Genomic DNA, 16985 nt, shown 5'->3' with positions numbered 1-16985 from the left:
TCCAACCTATGACTTTTCATCTGTGGTGAAACTTTAACCTCTGGAAAGTCAACACAGCTGCAGGCTGGGAGTTGTAGTCCTTCACCAGCTGGAGAGCCACAGGTTAGAGACTACTAACCGAGACAGTACTCTGGTCCGTTTTGCAGACCAATTTTGCACACAGAAGTCTATAGGTCTGTGTAAACCATGCACAGAATACGAACGCCATAATGAGAAACAATGAGAAAAAAGGTACATCCTGATCTCAGAATTCTGCGGATGCAACACGGTCCAAGTATTTGCATTCACAAAATTCAATACGGGCTTATTTGCACAACCGTATCTGTTTTTTGCAGATCAGCATAACAAAGATACCGGACGCGTGCCTTTTGTATTTTGCGGAATGGAACATCCTCCTCCATGATAGAAATGCTTATCAGTGATGGCCAGTTCGCAGTGTTTGCCAGCGTACACATGCGGGCTGCCATCTTGACTCACCCGTCCGGCGATGCACAGGTAAGCCCTTACCTGTGCCGGGATCTGGTCTGAAATCAAAATGCGGTCACCGGGAGTAGGCAGTTCCGAGAACAGCCGCCGGGGGCCTTCATCGAGCTGTTCTCAGAACTGCCTGCTCCCGGTGACCGCATTTGATTTCAGACCGGCTCCCGGCACAGGCACAGGTAAGGGCTTACCTGTGCATCGCCGGACGGGTGAGTCAAGATGGCAGCCCGCATGTGTACGCTGGCAAACACTGCGAACTGACCATCACTGATGCTTATATAGGCAATAATAGGGCATGTTCTCCTTTTTTTGCGGGGACATGGGATGGATGTGTGCTGTCCGCATCTTTTGTGGACCCATTGAAATGAATGGGTCTGCATCCGATCTGCAAAATCGGACAGAAATATACAGTCGCGTGAATGGGACCTAAACTTGTATTTATCACTTGTGAATTTATACTCCTCTCCGAAAAAAAATTAAAAAAAGATAGAAAAAAAAATAAAGACCATTAAGATTCACTACAAAAAGACGACCAGCAAAGCATAATAGAAATGACTCCAAAATGAAAACTAGCGTCCATCCATAACACTCTGCAAGTGGAAAGAAAACGTGCGCAGGATAATTAGACGGCTTATTTTTAGCTGCATATTTGACAACTCTTCTGTGTACATATTTGCCATTGTGGAAGCATGGCGTTCATTCCTGGAGCAGAAAACCCACGCTGAATAGCCCCGTGCCTAGAAGTCTTGTATGAATTCTATAAAAGGCAATGCCAGAGACAATCCAGCCTATTATGATCAGAACAAAAGTCATTACTAAAATACACAGAACAATGAATTCTCCAGTCATGTTCCTTAAACACCGAGGCAGAAGAGAAAAGCGCACGGTACTGAGAGCGGTGAGGACAAACACAGGCAGCAATGAGACACCACTGGTTTCCAGGGATGGAACGCAGGACATTCAATGCAAAGCAGGGACAAGCAATTCTCAGTAAAGAATACAGGTGCTTATCAGATGGTGGAGGTCTGTGAGGAGGTACACGCAATGATTCCTACTAATATATGGGGGCAACCCTTCTGTATGTGCCCCCATGAAGACTTCAACTTTTAAAACACAAGTCAGCGCAATACACGTAGTTTTACAGCTCACATACGTGTCTAGTCACAATGGAATCTCTCACCCATCATCCGATGTGGACTCCGCTCCCTATAATGCTCCACCGCACAACCCCTTTAAGAAAGGGGTTCCCTGGGAAGAGCTGCCTCATCCTCCCCTCTGCTCTACTAGTCAGGGAGTATAAATACAGTTTAATATGATCATCAGCTGAATCTCTGTAGAAATGGAGTCCATGAGGAGACATGAAGTACAGAGAAGATGGACAGGACAGACTCTGGTAATGGATACTGCATACAAGTGCTGCTGCTTATGATCCACATCTCCACCTCCTCTCTGTACTTCATGTCTCCTCATGAACTCCATTCCTACAGAGATTCAGCTGAAGATCATATTAAACTGTATTCATAATCCCTGCCAAGCAGAGCAGAGAGGAGGATGAGGCAGATCTTTAGCTCAGTGCTCTGAAGTAACTTGTCCTGCTGTGTGATTAGGACAGGTTTTGTGTGTACTAATAGGACAGCGGCCATTTTATTTCTCCTAATGATCGCTCCCCAGACAAAACAAGCCATTATAACTAATGAATGGTATCTAGGAAGATATTTATAATAAAGTAATATTTAAGTATTTTCATTTTCTTAATTCCCGGAGAACTCATTTAAGGTCTGCAGCATTTCTGCAACAGAATGAGCATTTTGCAAATTTGAACACCGGCAGCACATGAAAAACCCCTTCCACAAGTACTGTACTTGCTGCGGATGCGCGGTGCCGCATTTGCGCAGCAAATCCACCAAGTCTGAACCTATTCTGTAACAGTTTTATGGAGAAACTGGCCTTCACAAAATCCACACATCATTTCCGCAGCAGGACACCGATTTTTAGAGGAGACAAGTTTAAACTGCATAGGAATATATGGGGATGTATCTAGGGAGCCATCACACGTGGCGGAAGAATCTGCCAGAAAATATGTGCAGATTTTTACAAAGATGTAGATTTTGGTGCAGATTTCTGAGAGGAGCACATCCCCTATTGAAATGAAAGGAGACATTCTGCTTCAGTAAAACCGCAATACATCATTATTTACACTACGCAGTGTCATTCCGCAGAGGAACACAGGGCAGGGATTGACATCTTTTAACCCCATCGGATTAAATAGTGGAAGTCTTTAAGCTGTACATTTTCTGGCAGATTCCGGATTCCCGTGCGGAAAACCCACAGCGTAATACAGTACCAGCAAAGTGTATGAGATCTCATGTACACTTTGCAGATTTTTCCTGTGTGGAAATTGACCTGCCATGTGGACGTTTGTGGTTTTAGTTGTGGACCCTTTTTAATTTAAGGGCAAGATCTGCAGCAAAACTGCATCTTATCTGCGCCAAAAACCGCTATAGGAAATTTTGGATTACAGATATAGTGCAGAAACGCACAGAAAGCCGCCCAGATCTTAAGTGCGTTCACCCGCACTTGTGTCCAGATGCCCTAAGGCTACCTAAACACAGGGGTGTGCTGTGTAACAGAAATTTAGCGTAAATTTCCGTGCGTTTCCACACGTGTTACTTGCGGTTTTGCCTCAGATCTCACGCTTGCACTCAAATGGGGGAAATCCGCACAAAGACATAAAATCCTCACTGCAGAGCAAAATTTTTAAATCTCATACACATTCCTGGTACTATATTACGGTGTGTTTTTTCTGCACGAGCATAATCCGCAACACACACAGGTAGCCTTAGGGTGCACGCCCCAAAATCCACATCCCTTTAAGTGAATTGGACGGTAAAAAAACCTGTTCACACAAGGAAATATTGGAACGCTCCAGCTGAGGCTAAAGTTCACAAAAACTGGATGGGCTGGCCTCACGGGTGGCAGACGTGTGAATGTCCCGCAGCAGTTTTCAGCAGTATTGTCCCCTGAACAACAAAAATGTGTGCAAACTCCAAGACTCATCCGAAATTCTGCAGCATGTGAACGTGGGATGAGGTTTAGCTGAAATCAATACCAATACATCAGAGGTTTGCATGCCTTATCCATAGGCATCATACTGGGATTCAGTGGGAGGAGCTCACGTCAGGAGGACCCCCATCAACAAATTGTCAGTAAATAAAGGAGGAGAGCCCCTTTAAAGACCCCAGGGTTAACTGCGTAGTACAAGTTTCAGGATGCAAACACGGATGAACCTCCTGCTCCCCCCCAGATACACTGTACACATTTTGAGATCTCCCGACCTGACAGTGAATTCCTTTGGAAAGTTTTGTTATTGCTAGTTCTCGGTCCTTCTAGCCCAGGACTCCAGCTCCAAACAAGGCTCCCGTCCCGTCTAAACAGTGGGGTCCATGTTCGGCAGCACACAGCTAGGGGGAGGGATGGGAATTTAACCTTTTCTGCTTTAATTCCTCCCAGTGGTCCCTGTTTTGATTCGAGGGGGTGTAATAGGAGGACGGGGAGGGAGCGCGTATGTTTGCTTTATTTTTTTCCTCCCTGTCAGGATTTGCAGAATGCGGGATAGGCACAGTAGGAGTGCACTGACCTTTGGATACCACTGATATTACTGTACATGGGAATACTGCGACTGAAATAACCTAATAAGGGAATTCTGGCCACCTTTCCTATTGAAATGAGAATCCTTCCATTTATTACGCTGACAAAGTGGACATCAAACGCAAAAGACGCCATGAACGGAGGAGGCGCGGTGTGTTTGTATAGTCTACCCATTAAAAGCCTGCAGTGATCTAAAAGGCAGATCACTGCTGCCGAGCCAAGGGCTGGTTCACATCTGCATCGGAGGCTGCGATCGGGATTCACAGATTCTGTCAAAACAGCAGAGAGTAAAGTCTTGAATGCAAGCCTAAAAAAAAAAAAGAGGGTGGTCCACGTTTTGCGAATCTAGCTTTTTGTGCGGCATGTATAATCCGTGTGCTTTCCGCCTCTGACTGTCCGATGTGCAAAAGGACAGAACATGTCTTGTCTACAAAATCCAAACCGTGCACCCACTGTAGTCAATGGATTAGCAAAAAAATGCAACACAGACAGCATCAGTATTTTACGGATCCGTGAGGTTACGGATGGCAAAACGGATACGGCCGTGTGCATGGGGCCTAAAGGGAACCTGGCATTAGATTTTTGTACCCTATGGCCCCTTTCAGACGAGCGAGTATTCCGCGCGGGTGCAATACGTTATGCGAAAGCATTGCGCCCTCACTGAATCCGGACCCGTTCATTTCAATGGGTCTGTGTACATGAGCGTTGGTTTTCACGCATCATTTGTGCGTTGCGTGAAAATCGCAGCATGTTCTATATTCTGCGTTTTTCAAGCAACGCTGGCCCCATAGAAGTGAATGGGGCTGCGTGAAAAACGCATCGCATCCGAAAGCAAGTGCGGATGCAGTGCGTTTTTCACTGATGGTTGCTAAGAGATGTTGTTTGTAAACCTTCCGTTTTTTTATCACGCGCGTGAAAAATGCATCAATGCGCATTGCACCTGTGCAATAAAAACTGAACTGAACGCAATTACAGGCAAAACTTAATGAACTTGCTTGCGATATCGTGCATTTTTAACTGAACGCATCCGGACCTAATCTGTATCGCTCAACTGCAAGGGGCCTAAACCACCAGTATGTCGTTATATTGCTGGGGTTTAGTGTACAGAACATGGTCGCTGTCAAAATCCTCCATTACAGCGTGACGCCAAACTACAACGTGCGCTGTGTGCAAGTCCAGAGCATGCGCAGTGAAGGGAGGAGTACGGCTTCGCCTGCGCATGCTACAGACTGTTCTCTGGAAATTTAAATACAGTGCACGCTCCGATAGGCGGCATACACACTGTCAAGATGGATTTCCACTGCCCCATTACATTCCTGATCAGTTTTAGGCCTCATGCACACAACCTTATGTAGTTTGCGGTCCGCAAAAAATATGGATGACGTCCGTGTGCATTCCGTATTTTGCGGAACATAACAGCTGTCACCTAATAGAACAGTCCTATCCTTGTCTGTAATGAGGACAATAATAAGACATGTTCTATTTTTTTGCGGAACGGAAATACGGACACACGGAAACGGAATGCACACAGAGTAACTTCAGTTTTTTTCGTGGACTTGAAATTAGTGGTTCCGCATACGGTCTGCAAAAAAAAACTGAACGGACACGGAAAGACAATACGTTCATGTGCATGAGGCCTTAGAAGCAGAACAATGAAATTAACGGAAGCGCCAGATTTGACACAAACGGAATACACTGACTCTAAGGCCTCTTTTACATGGACGTCGTGGGTGAGGGCCGGATAGGATATGTGTTCACTGAAAATCATTGCGTTCTACAGTTTTTTCCGCGCGAGTGCAATGCGTTTTGCACACGCGTGATAAAAAAACTGAATGTTTGGTACCCAGACTCGAACGTGGACTTCTTAACTGAAATTCGGGTTTGGGTTCGGTGTTCTTTAGATTTTATTATTTTGCATTATAACCACGTGGTGAGCGCGATGACGTCAGCGAAGGTCCTTTTGCAGGTCTTTCAAGAAGAACAAAGAAGAGGATCCCGGCTGCGCGATCAAGTGGATGAGGTGAGTAATGTTTTTATTATTTTTAACCCCTCCAGCCCCATTGTACTAAGCATTCTGTATTAAGAATGGTATTATTTTCCATTAAAACCATGTTATAATGGAAAATAATAAATTAAATGGGGTCCCAGGTCGCTCATCCCTCGTCTCCTTAGCAACCATGCGTGAAAATCGCATCGCATCCGCACTTGCTTGCAGATGCTATGCGATTTTTACGCAGCCCCATCCATTTCTATGGGGCCTGCGTTGCGTGAAAAACGCAGACTATAGAACCTCCTGCGATTTTCACGCAACGCACAAGTGATGTGTGAAAATCACCGCTCATGTACACAGCCCCATTGAAATGAATGGGTCCGGATTCAGTGCGGGTGCAATGCGTTCATCTCGCGCATTGCATCCACGCGGAATACTCGCCCGTGTGAAAGGGGCCTTATGGGTTCCACTTTCCATCTGAGGAGCCAGAATTTGAGAGGCGAGGAGTCCTGCAAGCAGGTTTATTCCTCTGGTATTTTGAACGGAATCTATGACGGAGGCCCCAAAATGCCCCCTCTGTCGTGATAGCATCACATTTAGTACCCTACGGCTAATTTAACATGAGCGTGTACGCTCCGTTTGTGTGAGCGGTATTTCCCAGTCTGCGACACAGACTCATGCATTATCCTTATTTATAATGCTTTGTGTGGCTGCCTGACCTCGGCTGTACTGACGCAATTATGTCAGTACAATTCAGTACAGCTGAGGCAGTAATACACAGCATTATAATGCAGTGTGTTTATGTCACAGGGGCATCGTTCAGTCCATGAAATACCACTGTCACATGGATCATATTTCACTGACTGAATACCCTCAAGTGACTAAAAATCTGCAACATTTCTGCTTGTAATCTGTAGCATAAAAAAAAAAAAAAAAAAAAACACATCACAAATGGTGCACTTTTGTCTGCCTGACTTTCTTCCTGGAACGCTGCCGATTTGACTCCGATTTCATTCTCGGCATTGCAAAGGGTGAAATCCCCTATAAAAACGTAAGGTAAAAAGTAACATGCCGCAGATTAAAAGGGGTTCTGCAGTTTGTTCAAACTGATGATCTATCCTCTGGACCCCCACATCTGATCGGCGGGGGTCCGACACCCGAACAGCTGTTTGAGAAGGCAGCGGCGCTCCAGGAACATTGACTTGAATGGAGCTACGGAACATGATTTGCGGGCAATAATAGGACGTGTTCTATCTTTGAACAAAAATACGGAAGCGGAATGCATATGGAGTACCTTCCGTTGTTTTTGCGGACCCATTGAAGTGAATGGTTCCGCATACTGACCGCAACGGGAATCCACAAAAACGGAACGGAAACAATGAACGTTCGTGAGCAAGAGGCCTTAAGGTCACGCATAACGGTGGGGGGAAATCTGTGTAAACCAGGGGCAGGCAGAGGGAATGAAAACAAGTACGACAATGTCAGCGGTGGCCTGAGAATTTTGACAGATACCCGACATCTGTACTAAAATGCCCCCAATACCTCTACCGCCCATAGCCTGAACTGGCTGATAACAGAGAGCAATACCTTGTACTCAGCCTCCCATCACACACAGATTACATAGACTTTAGCTAGACTGTCCCTGAAAGGGTGAATAGCTGCTGCGTAGTTGAGCTCTACAGCAGTGATCTGCAACTTGTGGATGGCGGCACTACAACTCCCAGCATGCCCTGTCTGAGGTGTAGCTGCACCGCAGCATGGATGCACATGCACCCTCTCTACGGTATGTACAGTATACATGCACCATCCCAGGGAGGATCTATATACATGCACCTCGGGCTGAGACCCACAGCAGCAGAGCACTACAACCCATGACATCCAGTAAAGCAGGGTCAGCCGCTGGGGCCCCCAGGTACAGGTGTAAGGAAGAAGCACAGGCAGGCGGGAGTTGGAAAGTTTGCGGTGACCTAGTTTGCAGAGCAGTCTTACCTGGCCGGCTGCCTCGTCCCCCTTTGTTTCCCCGGTGCCTGCTCTCACTGTCTTCCTTCCTCTTTCTCCATGTTCCACCTGCCTAAACAGAGACAGCTCCACCCGACCAACCCAACCTGCTGCGACGGAGCCCAGGCCACGCCCCCTGCCCTGCCGTGCCTTCCACGGGGAACCCCAGGCTGGGACAAAGGCCGCGCAACCTAGTTTGTTTGTCAGGCAACGAGGCGGGGCCAAGGCTTGGAAGCGGCTTTGTTAGCATGGCAACCTGTGGCTGAAGATAAGCGAACGGGGTGTCGCTGATATCGATCGCCACCTTCTGGCTGTGCTCGGCATTGCACCCCTCCAGTGCTCGCGTCTTCCAATATAACCATGCTCTGCTTTTCCCGTGGGTTTTTGAGATTATAGCAGGAAAGTAACCCACCCCTGACCTGTCGTGATAGCAGTCACACAACCGAGGCTGCTGCCAAATACATACCTCCCAAGTGTCTCTCTTTTGGAGGGACAGTCCCTCTTTTTGACCCAAGTCCCTCTTAAATGTCCCTCTTTTTGACCTGGGAAATTAATGCATAAATGTGCATTCATTTACTAAATTGCTCCTTACTAAAGTGTCTGTCTAAGGCCTCCTGCACACGACCGTATGGTTTTGCGGTCCCTAAAAAACGGATCTGTAAAAAATACGGATGACATCCGTGTGCATTCCGTATTTTGCAGAACGGAACATCTGGCCCCTTATAGAACAGAACTTTCCTTATCCGTAATGCGGACAAGAATGGGACATGTTCTATGTTTAAACGGAAACGGAAGGCATACGGAGCACCTTACTTTTTTTTGCGGATTCATTGAAATGAACGGTTTCGTATACGGAACGTAAACAGGGGAAAAAACGTTCGTGTGCAAGAGGCCTAAGAGGGTGAAATGGCCACCATTGCTTAAAGGGAGTCTTTCACCTAAAATCACCATTATAGGACACAAACATCAGGATCTCCATTACATTCCTCATATTGGGAGGGAAGGGATGCAAATGAGCTCTTAACAAGCTCTGCCTCTAATGCCACCAGATGTAAGGCAGCTATCCTATAAGTCAATGTTCAGCTCTTAATATAAGCCTTGAGACATGACTTGGATATTAAATAAGCCAGCACCTCATCTGCTGACAGCTGTTTTGGGGTGATTGCCCCTCATCAATGCAGAGCAGAGAGTACTGGCTTAACTGGCTAACTCTCCTTAAGGTGCTCTCTCCCTAAGGAGAGTTAGTTCCCCCCTGACCCAGACACAGGCCTCTCACCCAGCAAGCCAGTACGCTCTGCTCTGCACTGATGAGGAGCAATCACCCCAAAACAGCTGTCTGCAGGTGAGGTGCTGGCTTATTTAATATCCAAGTCATGTCTCAAGGCTTATATTAAGAGCTGAACATTGACTTATAGGATAGCTGCCTTACATCTGGTGGCATCAGAGGCAGAGCTTGTTAAGAGCTCATTTGCCCCAGAATTCCAGAGGAGCATGTATGGCCTATAAGTCTCCTCACACTGATTAAGGTGCTCTCTCCCTAAAGAGAGTTAGGCTGCTTTCACACTAGCGTTCGGGTGTCCGCTCGTGAGCTCCGTTTGAAGGGGCTCACGAGCGGACCCGAACGCAGCCGTCCAGCCCTGATGCAGTCTGAATGGAGCGGATCCGCTCAGACTGCATCAGTCTGGCGGCGTTCAGCCTCCGCTCCGCTCGCCTCCGCACGGACAGGCGGACAGCTGAACGCTGCTTGCAGCGTTCGGGTGTCCGCCTGGCCGTGCGGAGGCGTGCGGATCCGTCCAGACTTACAATGTAAGTCAATGGGGACGGATCCGTTTGAAGATGCCACAATGTGGCTCAATCTTCAGGCGGATCCGTCCCCCATTGACTTTACATTGAAAGTCTGGACGGATCCGTCCCAGGCTATTTTCACACTTAGCTGTTCTATGCTAAAATAATGCAGACGGATCCGTTCTGAACGGAGCCTCCGTCTGCATTATTATGAGCGGATCCGTTCAGAACGGATCCGCCCGAACGCTAGTGTGAAAGTAGCCTAAGTTCCCATTCCCCATATTAGAATGCTACCTTTTATATTGCTGTCCATTGCCGATTTTCTCAGAAAAACGCTTTTATTCAATATGATAATTAGCTTCTATAGGTGCCCAGTGGCGGCGTTCATGTGGCCGATGCTCTTGCCCCTCGGCGCTTTTCATGCCAAACCCCTCCCCTTTCACCACTCTGGCTCGCCCTAAATTCTTCTGATTACCTCCTCCCTTCAGTGAGAAATCCTGCGCCTGCGCCGTTCGACAGCATCTCCGCGCCTGCGCACAGCATTACCCATTATGGGCAGAGGCACCATAGCGTTTAAAGTGCATTCGCCGGCCCGTACATCCCGATCTAGCCGGCGGAAGTAAACAGCCGCATCAGAGGGCTGTACTGTAGCCGCAGAAGGGGGTGGGTTGGCATAGCAGCATCATCTCTCCTCCTTTGCCCTCCCTTAGTCCTGACTATGCTAAGTAGGTGTCCCCCCATTTTTTTTATATCAAACACAGCCCCACTCTTAGTAATCATCCTCACATATACACAATGTGATTTGAGCCCCCTGTCAAAATAAATAAGCAGTGAAAGAGTTATTATGTGCAGGCGTGGGATTTCTCACTGGAGGGTGGAGGTAATCCGAAGAACCTAGGGCAGGCTAGAGGGGTGAAAGGGTAGGGGTTTGGTATGATAAGCACCAAGGGGCATGGGCACCTATAGAAGCTAATTATCATATTGAATAAAAGTGTTTTTCTGAGAAAATCGGCGATAGACAGCAATATGCAAGGTAGCATTCTAATATGGGGAATGAAGGGATGCAAATGAGCTCTTAACAAGCTCTGCCTCTAATGCCACCAGATGTAAGGCAGCTATCCTATAAGTCAGTGTTCAGCTCTTTAACTAAGCCTTGAGACATGACTTGGATATTAAATAAGCCAGCACCTCATCTGCTGACAGCTGTATTGGGGTGATTGCCCCTCATCAGTGCAGAGCAGAGAGTACTGGCTTAACTGGGTGACAGGCCTGTGTCCGGGTCAGGGGGGAGATGAGGCAGATGAGGTGCTGGTTTATTTAATATCCAAGTCATGTCTCAATGCTTATTTTAAGAGCTGAACACTGACTTATAGGATAGCTGCCTTACATCTGGTGGCATTAGAGGCAGAGCTTATTAAGAGCTCATTTGCATCCCTTTCCTCCCAGAATTCCAGAGGAGCATGTATGGCCTATAAGTCTCCTCACACTGGTTAAGGTGTAACAGAGATCCTGATGTTAGAGTTCTATAATGGTGATTTTAGGTGAGAGACACCCTGTAAAATATGGTTTCTAATACTGTTGATGTGAGTTTTTACTTGTTAGAGTTGTCATTGTGCAGTTTTGCCACAAGAGGCCGCTGTTTCCCCACATAGTTAAGTTTTGCTAAGTATTTGACTATGTATAAGGCCTCTTTCACACTTGCGTTGTACAGATCCGTTGTGTACTCCATTTGCCGGAATTACACGCCGGATCCGGAAAAACGCAAGTGAACTGAAAGCATTTGAAGACGGATCAGTCTCCAAATGCGTTCAGTGTTACTATGGCAGCCAGGACGCTATTAAAGTCCTGGTTGCCATAGTAGTAGTGGGGAGCGGGGGAGCAGTATACTTACCGCCTGTGCGGCTCCCGGGGCACTCCAGAATGACATCAGAGCGCCCCATGCGCATGGATGACGTGATCCATGTGATCACATCATCCATGCGTGTGGGGCGCCCTGACGTCACTCTGAAGCGCCCCGGGAGCCGCACGGACGGTAAGTATACTGCTCCCCCGCTCCCCACTACATTTTACCATGGCAAACAGGACTTTAGCGTCCTGGCAGCCATGGTAACCATTCAGAAAAAGCTAAACGTCGGATCCGGTAATGCGCCGAAACCACGTTTAGCTTAAGGCCGGATCCGGATTAATGCCTTTCAATGGGCATTAATTCCGGATCCGGCCTTGCGGCAAGTGTTCAGGATTTTTGGCCGGAGCAAAAAGCGCAGCATGCTGCAGTATTTTCTCCGGCCAAAAAACGTTCCGGTCCTGAACTGAAGACATCCTGATGCATCCTGAACGGATTTCTCTCCATTCAGAATGCATTAGGATAAAACTGATCAGGATTCTTCCGGCGTAGAGCCCCGACGACGGAACTCTATGCCGGAACAGAACAACGCAAGTGTGAAAGAGCCCTAAGAGGTGGAGATGATGTCTCATGCTGTTGCTGTGAAGAAGCAGGGAATGGTGAGCTGAGCAGACATTTCTGGGCAGAGACTGGAAGATAGCATTGTGTGCCCTCCTCCCGTCAGGGGGACTTGGAGTGGCCAAGATCACTGTTGGAAGTGACTGATGACTGTTAGCGATCCAGAAGGTGTCCAGGAGTGAGAGGATTGGTTCCCGGAAGGCTGGAAGAGCTGTGGAACGGTCAGGGCTGCCATAAGAGGTGAAGTTACTCAGCCTGGAGAAGAAGCAGTACGCCATTTTGTGAGCTGTCTGAGAGGACCGTGTGGACTCAGATTCTGTTCCTAGGGTAAGCATCGGCGTCAGGAAGCTAATCAGAACAGAGAGTCAAAGTTACAGGTCCTGCAGGATCACATGGAGAAACCAGCAGATACAGTACATACTGTACATATTGACTTATAGGCTCCGCTGTGTGCGCTATCGGTCAGGTCTGTTCCCCTGCGTCACAGTATTGACTTGCAGGCTCTGCTGTGTGCGCTGCCGTCTTAGGGTTGTTCAGTTGGACAGGAACAGTGACTCTGAGCCTGGAGTATAGGGGATCTTGTATACTTCTATATTGCTGTGTTTAATACTACTGTTAGTAAAATTTCAGTTTTTGTATAAATGCTGGTGCCAGTGTTGCTTTTCTCGTCTGTGACTTTGCTGTATCCTGGGGAACCCTCCCCGGTCTTCTATCTGTATGGTTTCTACCTGTATTTTAGACCATAACTTCATTGTTTTGTGCAATTACTACAGTTAAAATATCTATAATCTGATGATTTATGAGCTAATATTTAAATGGATATTGAAGCACAAGAAAAAATTGTCCCAGGGGGTCCACATGCTGTAAATAAAATAAAGGAACTTACACTCGCCTAACCGATCCCCAGCTGCTGCAGTTCTGATGGAGTCAGTAATTATGCTTTGAGCGGAGTTAGAGGCGTGGCCTAGTATGAAAAAAATTGCCGCGATATATGCCGGCATATACAGGTGAAACTTGAAAAATTTGAATATTGTGCAAAGTTCATTTATTTCAGTAATGCAACTTAAAAGGTGAAACTAATATATGAGATAAACTCATTACATGCAAAGCGAGATATTTCAAGCCTTTATTTGTTAAAATTTGGATGATTATGGATTATAGCTTATGAAATCCCAAAGTTTCAATTTTGAGGTCCCCTTTGCTCAGGGGGTATGGATTAGTTAGCTGACTAGAGTGTGACACTTTGAGCCTAAAATATTGAACCTTTTCACAAAATTCTAATTTTAACCTCTTCAGGACACATGACGTACCGTTACGGCATGTTGTCCTGGTACTTAAGGACACATGACTTACCGGTACGTCATGTGTATTTCCGATCACCGCCATCATGTGTATTTCCGATCAAATCATTGAGCAGGCAAATTGGCTAAATGCGCAGGGGAGTCGCGTGTTCCCCCCCCCCCCCCGTGTCAATTCAGAGCTGCGGTTTGCGGCTTTTACCTGCAGTTGCGGCGGCGGTGGGCGGTGCCATCGGGTCCCCATGCGGCTGTAGGGGGGACCCGATGGTATCTGGGGGTCTTCAAATGGGACATGGTGTCTAAAAACCAGTCCAGCAAAATCTGCCCTCCAAAAAACATATGTAACACCCAGGGCCGTCTTTAATATTGATTGGACCCTGGGCAAAAATTTACTTGGGCCCCCTGGATCCCGCCTTCCCACACCTTAGAAGGCAATCACGCCCTCCACCACAACACACACACACAAAAATTCACATACCTGGTAGAGTACAGTGAATGACTGTAAATTCTTCCAGTTCTGAAGACTCCAGCGGCTCAGGATCAGTGCTCTGGGCAGCTGGGCTCAGGCTGGAAGTGGGCACCGCTCTGCAGGAAGGAGACCAGGGCTCGGCTCACCCTCGTGTTACAGTGCACCCCAGCACCCCACAGTATGTAGTATAGCACCCTATAGTATACAGAACCACACAGTATGCAGTATAGCACCCCACACTATACAGTACCCCACAGTATATAGTAGAGCAGTATAGCAGCCCACAGTATACAGCACCCCACAGTATACAACACCTCACAGTATAGCACCTCACCGTATACAGCACCCCAAACTATACACGATACAGCCCCCCACACTATACAGTACAGCAGTATAGCACTCCACACTATACAGCACCCACAGTATACAGTATACAGACCCCCACAGTATACAGTACAGCAGTATAGCACTCCACAATATACAGCCCCCCCACACTATACAGGCCCCCCACACTATACAGGCCCCCCCCACAGTATACAGCCCCCCCACAGTATACAGACCCCCACACAGTATACAGGCCCCCACACAGTATACAGGCCCCCACACAGTATACAGGCCTCCCACACTATACAGGCCCCCCCACAGTATACAGCCCCCCACACTATACAGGCCCCCCCACACAGTATACAGGCCCCCCACAGTATACAGCCCCCCCCACAGTATACAGGCCCCCACAGTATACAGGCCCCCCCACAGTATACAGGCCCCCACAGTATACAGGCCCCCCACAGTATACAGTCCCACACAGTATACAGTCCCACACAGTATACAGGATCCCCACAGTATACAGTCCCCCACACAGTATACAGCACCCCACTATACAGTAGTTTACAGTATACTAGCATAACAGCCCCTGTCACCTTTTTCTGATGTAATCTTCACACAAAAAAGCTCCACAGTTAACTTCTGCAACACTCCTGGTAGGACCTGTGATGACCTCATAGCCATGTGACCAGTAATATTGCTAGGTTACTGGTCACATGGTGATGATGTCATCTAAGGTCCTAGATCACAGCTCTAGCACAGTACGATGCCTGGACTCAGTGCCGGCAGGCATGGCATGGCAGCACCCCCTGTGTAGCTGACAGCCTGACACCCGGGGCAGTGGATAGCAGGGCTCAAGAGGCAGCTGCCTTGGGCCCCCCAGGAGCAACTGGGCCCTGGTAACACCCTCGAGTGATGTTGCCACTTCTACACCCTGCTACTGTCCTTAACCTCTTCCGGACACAGGGCGTACAGGTACGCCCTTATGTCCTGGTACTTAAGGACACAGGGCGTACCTGTACGCTCTGTGTATTTCTGATCACCGCCACGCAGCGGCAGGCACCTCGGCTGAATGCCCGGGGGTGTCCCGTGACCCCCCATGTCGGTGATCACCGCAAACCGCAAGTCAATTCAGACCTGCGATTTGTGGCTTTTCTAAGTTGCGGCGGCGAGCGGTGCCATCAGGTCCCCATGCGGCTGTAGGGGGGACCCGATGGCATGGATGGCAGCACGATGTCTGAAGAAGGCATTGCGCTGCCTTCCTGTGACGTGCCTGTGAGATCCAGCCCCCTGGATCTCACAGGCCCCGGAAGCTGTATGAGTAATACACACAGTATTACTCATACAGCCAATGCATTCCAATACAGAAGTATTGGAATGCATTGTAAAGGATTAGACCCCCAAAACCAAAAAATTAAGTGAAAAAAAAGTAGAAAAAATGAGGTCCCCCCCCAAAATTAAAAGTTTCAATTAAAAATAAACAAAAACGTAATTTTCCCCCCAAAAAGTTTTTAAAAAATTGGTAAAAAATAGGGGGGGAAAAGAAAGTATACATATTAGGTATCGCCGCGTCCATAATGACCGGCTCTATAAACATTTCACATTACCTAAACCCTCAGATGAACACCGTAAAAAATAAAAAATAAAAACTGTGCTAAATAAACCATTTTTTTGTCACCTTACATCACAAAAAGTACAACAGCAAGCGATCAAAAAGGTGCATGCCCACCAAAATAGTACCAATCTAACCGTCACCTCATTCCCTGAGACAATCGCCCAAAAAATAAAAAAAACTATGGCTTAGAAAATGGAGACACTAAAACATCATTTTTTTTGTTTTAAAAAAAGCTGTCATTGTGTAAAACTTACATAAATAAATAAAAAAGTATATATATTTGGTATCGCTGCGTTCGTATCGACCGGCTCTATAAACATATCACATGACCTAACCCCTCAGATAAACACCGTAAAAAATAAAAATTAAAAACTGTGCTAAATAAACCATTTTTGTCACCTTACATCACAAAAACTGTAATAGCAAGCGATCAAAAAGTCATATGCACCCCAAAATAGTGCCAATCAAACTGTCATCTCATCCCGCAAAAAATGAGACCCTACCAAGATAATCGCCCAAAAACTGAAAAAAATATGGCTCTTAGACTATGGAGACACTAAAACATGATTTTATTTTTGTTTCAAAAATGATATTATTGTGTAAAACTTACATAAATAAAAAAAAGTATACATATTAGGTATCGTCACGTCCGTATCGACCGGCTCTATAAAAATATCACATGACCTAACCCCTCAGATGAACACCGTAAAAAAAATTAAAATTAAAACTGTGCTAAATAAACCATTTTTTGTCACCTTACATCACAAAAAGTGTAATAGCAAGCGATCAAAAAGTCACACACACCCCAAAATAGTGCCAATAAAACCTTCATCTCATCCCGCAAAAATCATACCCTACCCAAGGTAATCGCCCAAAAACTGAAAAAATTATGGCTCTCAGACTATTGAAACACTTAC

General features: G+C 46.8%; 1 protein-coding gene across 3 annotated transcripts in view; it reads right to left on the bottom strand.

The window, feature by feature from the left end:
* KIAA1671 (KIAA1671 ortholog) overlaps positions 1 to 8248 on the bottom strand; it is a 173420-nt gene extending 165172 nt beyond the window's left edge. For 2 of the 3 annotated variants that reach the window (XM_044275376.1, XM_044275378.1), the window contains exon 1: positions 8108 to 8248. The gene's annotated coding sequence lies outside the window, so the exon portion shown is untranslated. Of the gene's footprint in view, positions 1 to 3815; positions 3933 to 8107 lie in introns of those variants that run through there. The other variant, XM_044275377.1, reaches the window with a different exon arrangement.
* Between the last annotated feature and the right edge of the window lie 8737 nt (positions 8249 to 16985).

The sequence above is a fragment of the Bufo gargarizans genome, chromosome 1 (assembly GCF_014858855.1).
Source record: "Bufo gargarizans isolate SCDJY-AF-19 chromosome 1, ASM1485885v1, whole genome shotgun sequence".
Lineage (NCBI taxonomy): Eukaryota > Metazoa > Chordata > Amphibia > Anura > Bufonidae > Bufo > Bufo gargarizans.
Note: the sequence above shows the minus strand (reverse complement) of the source record. Positions and strands in the feature narration are given on the sequence as shown.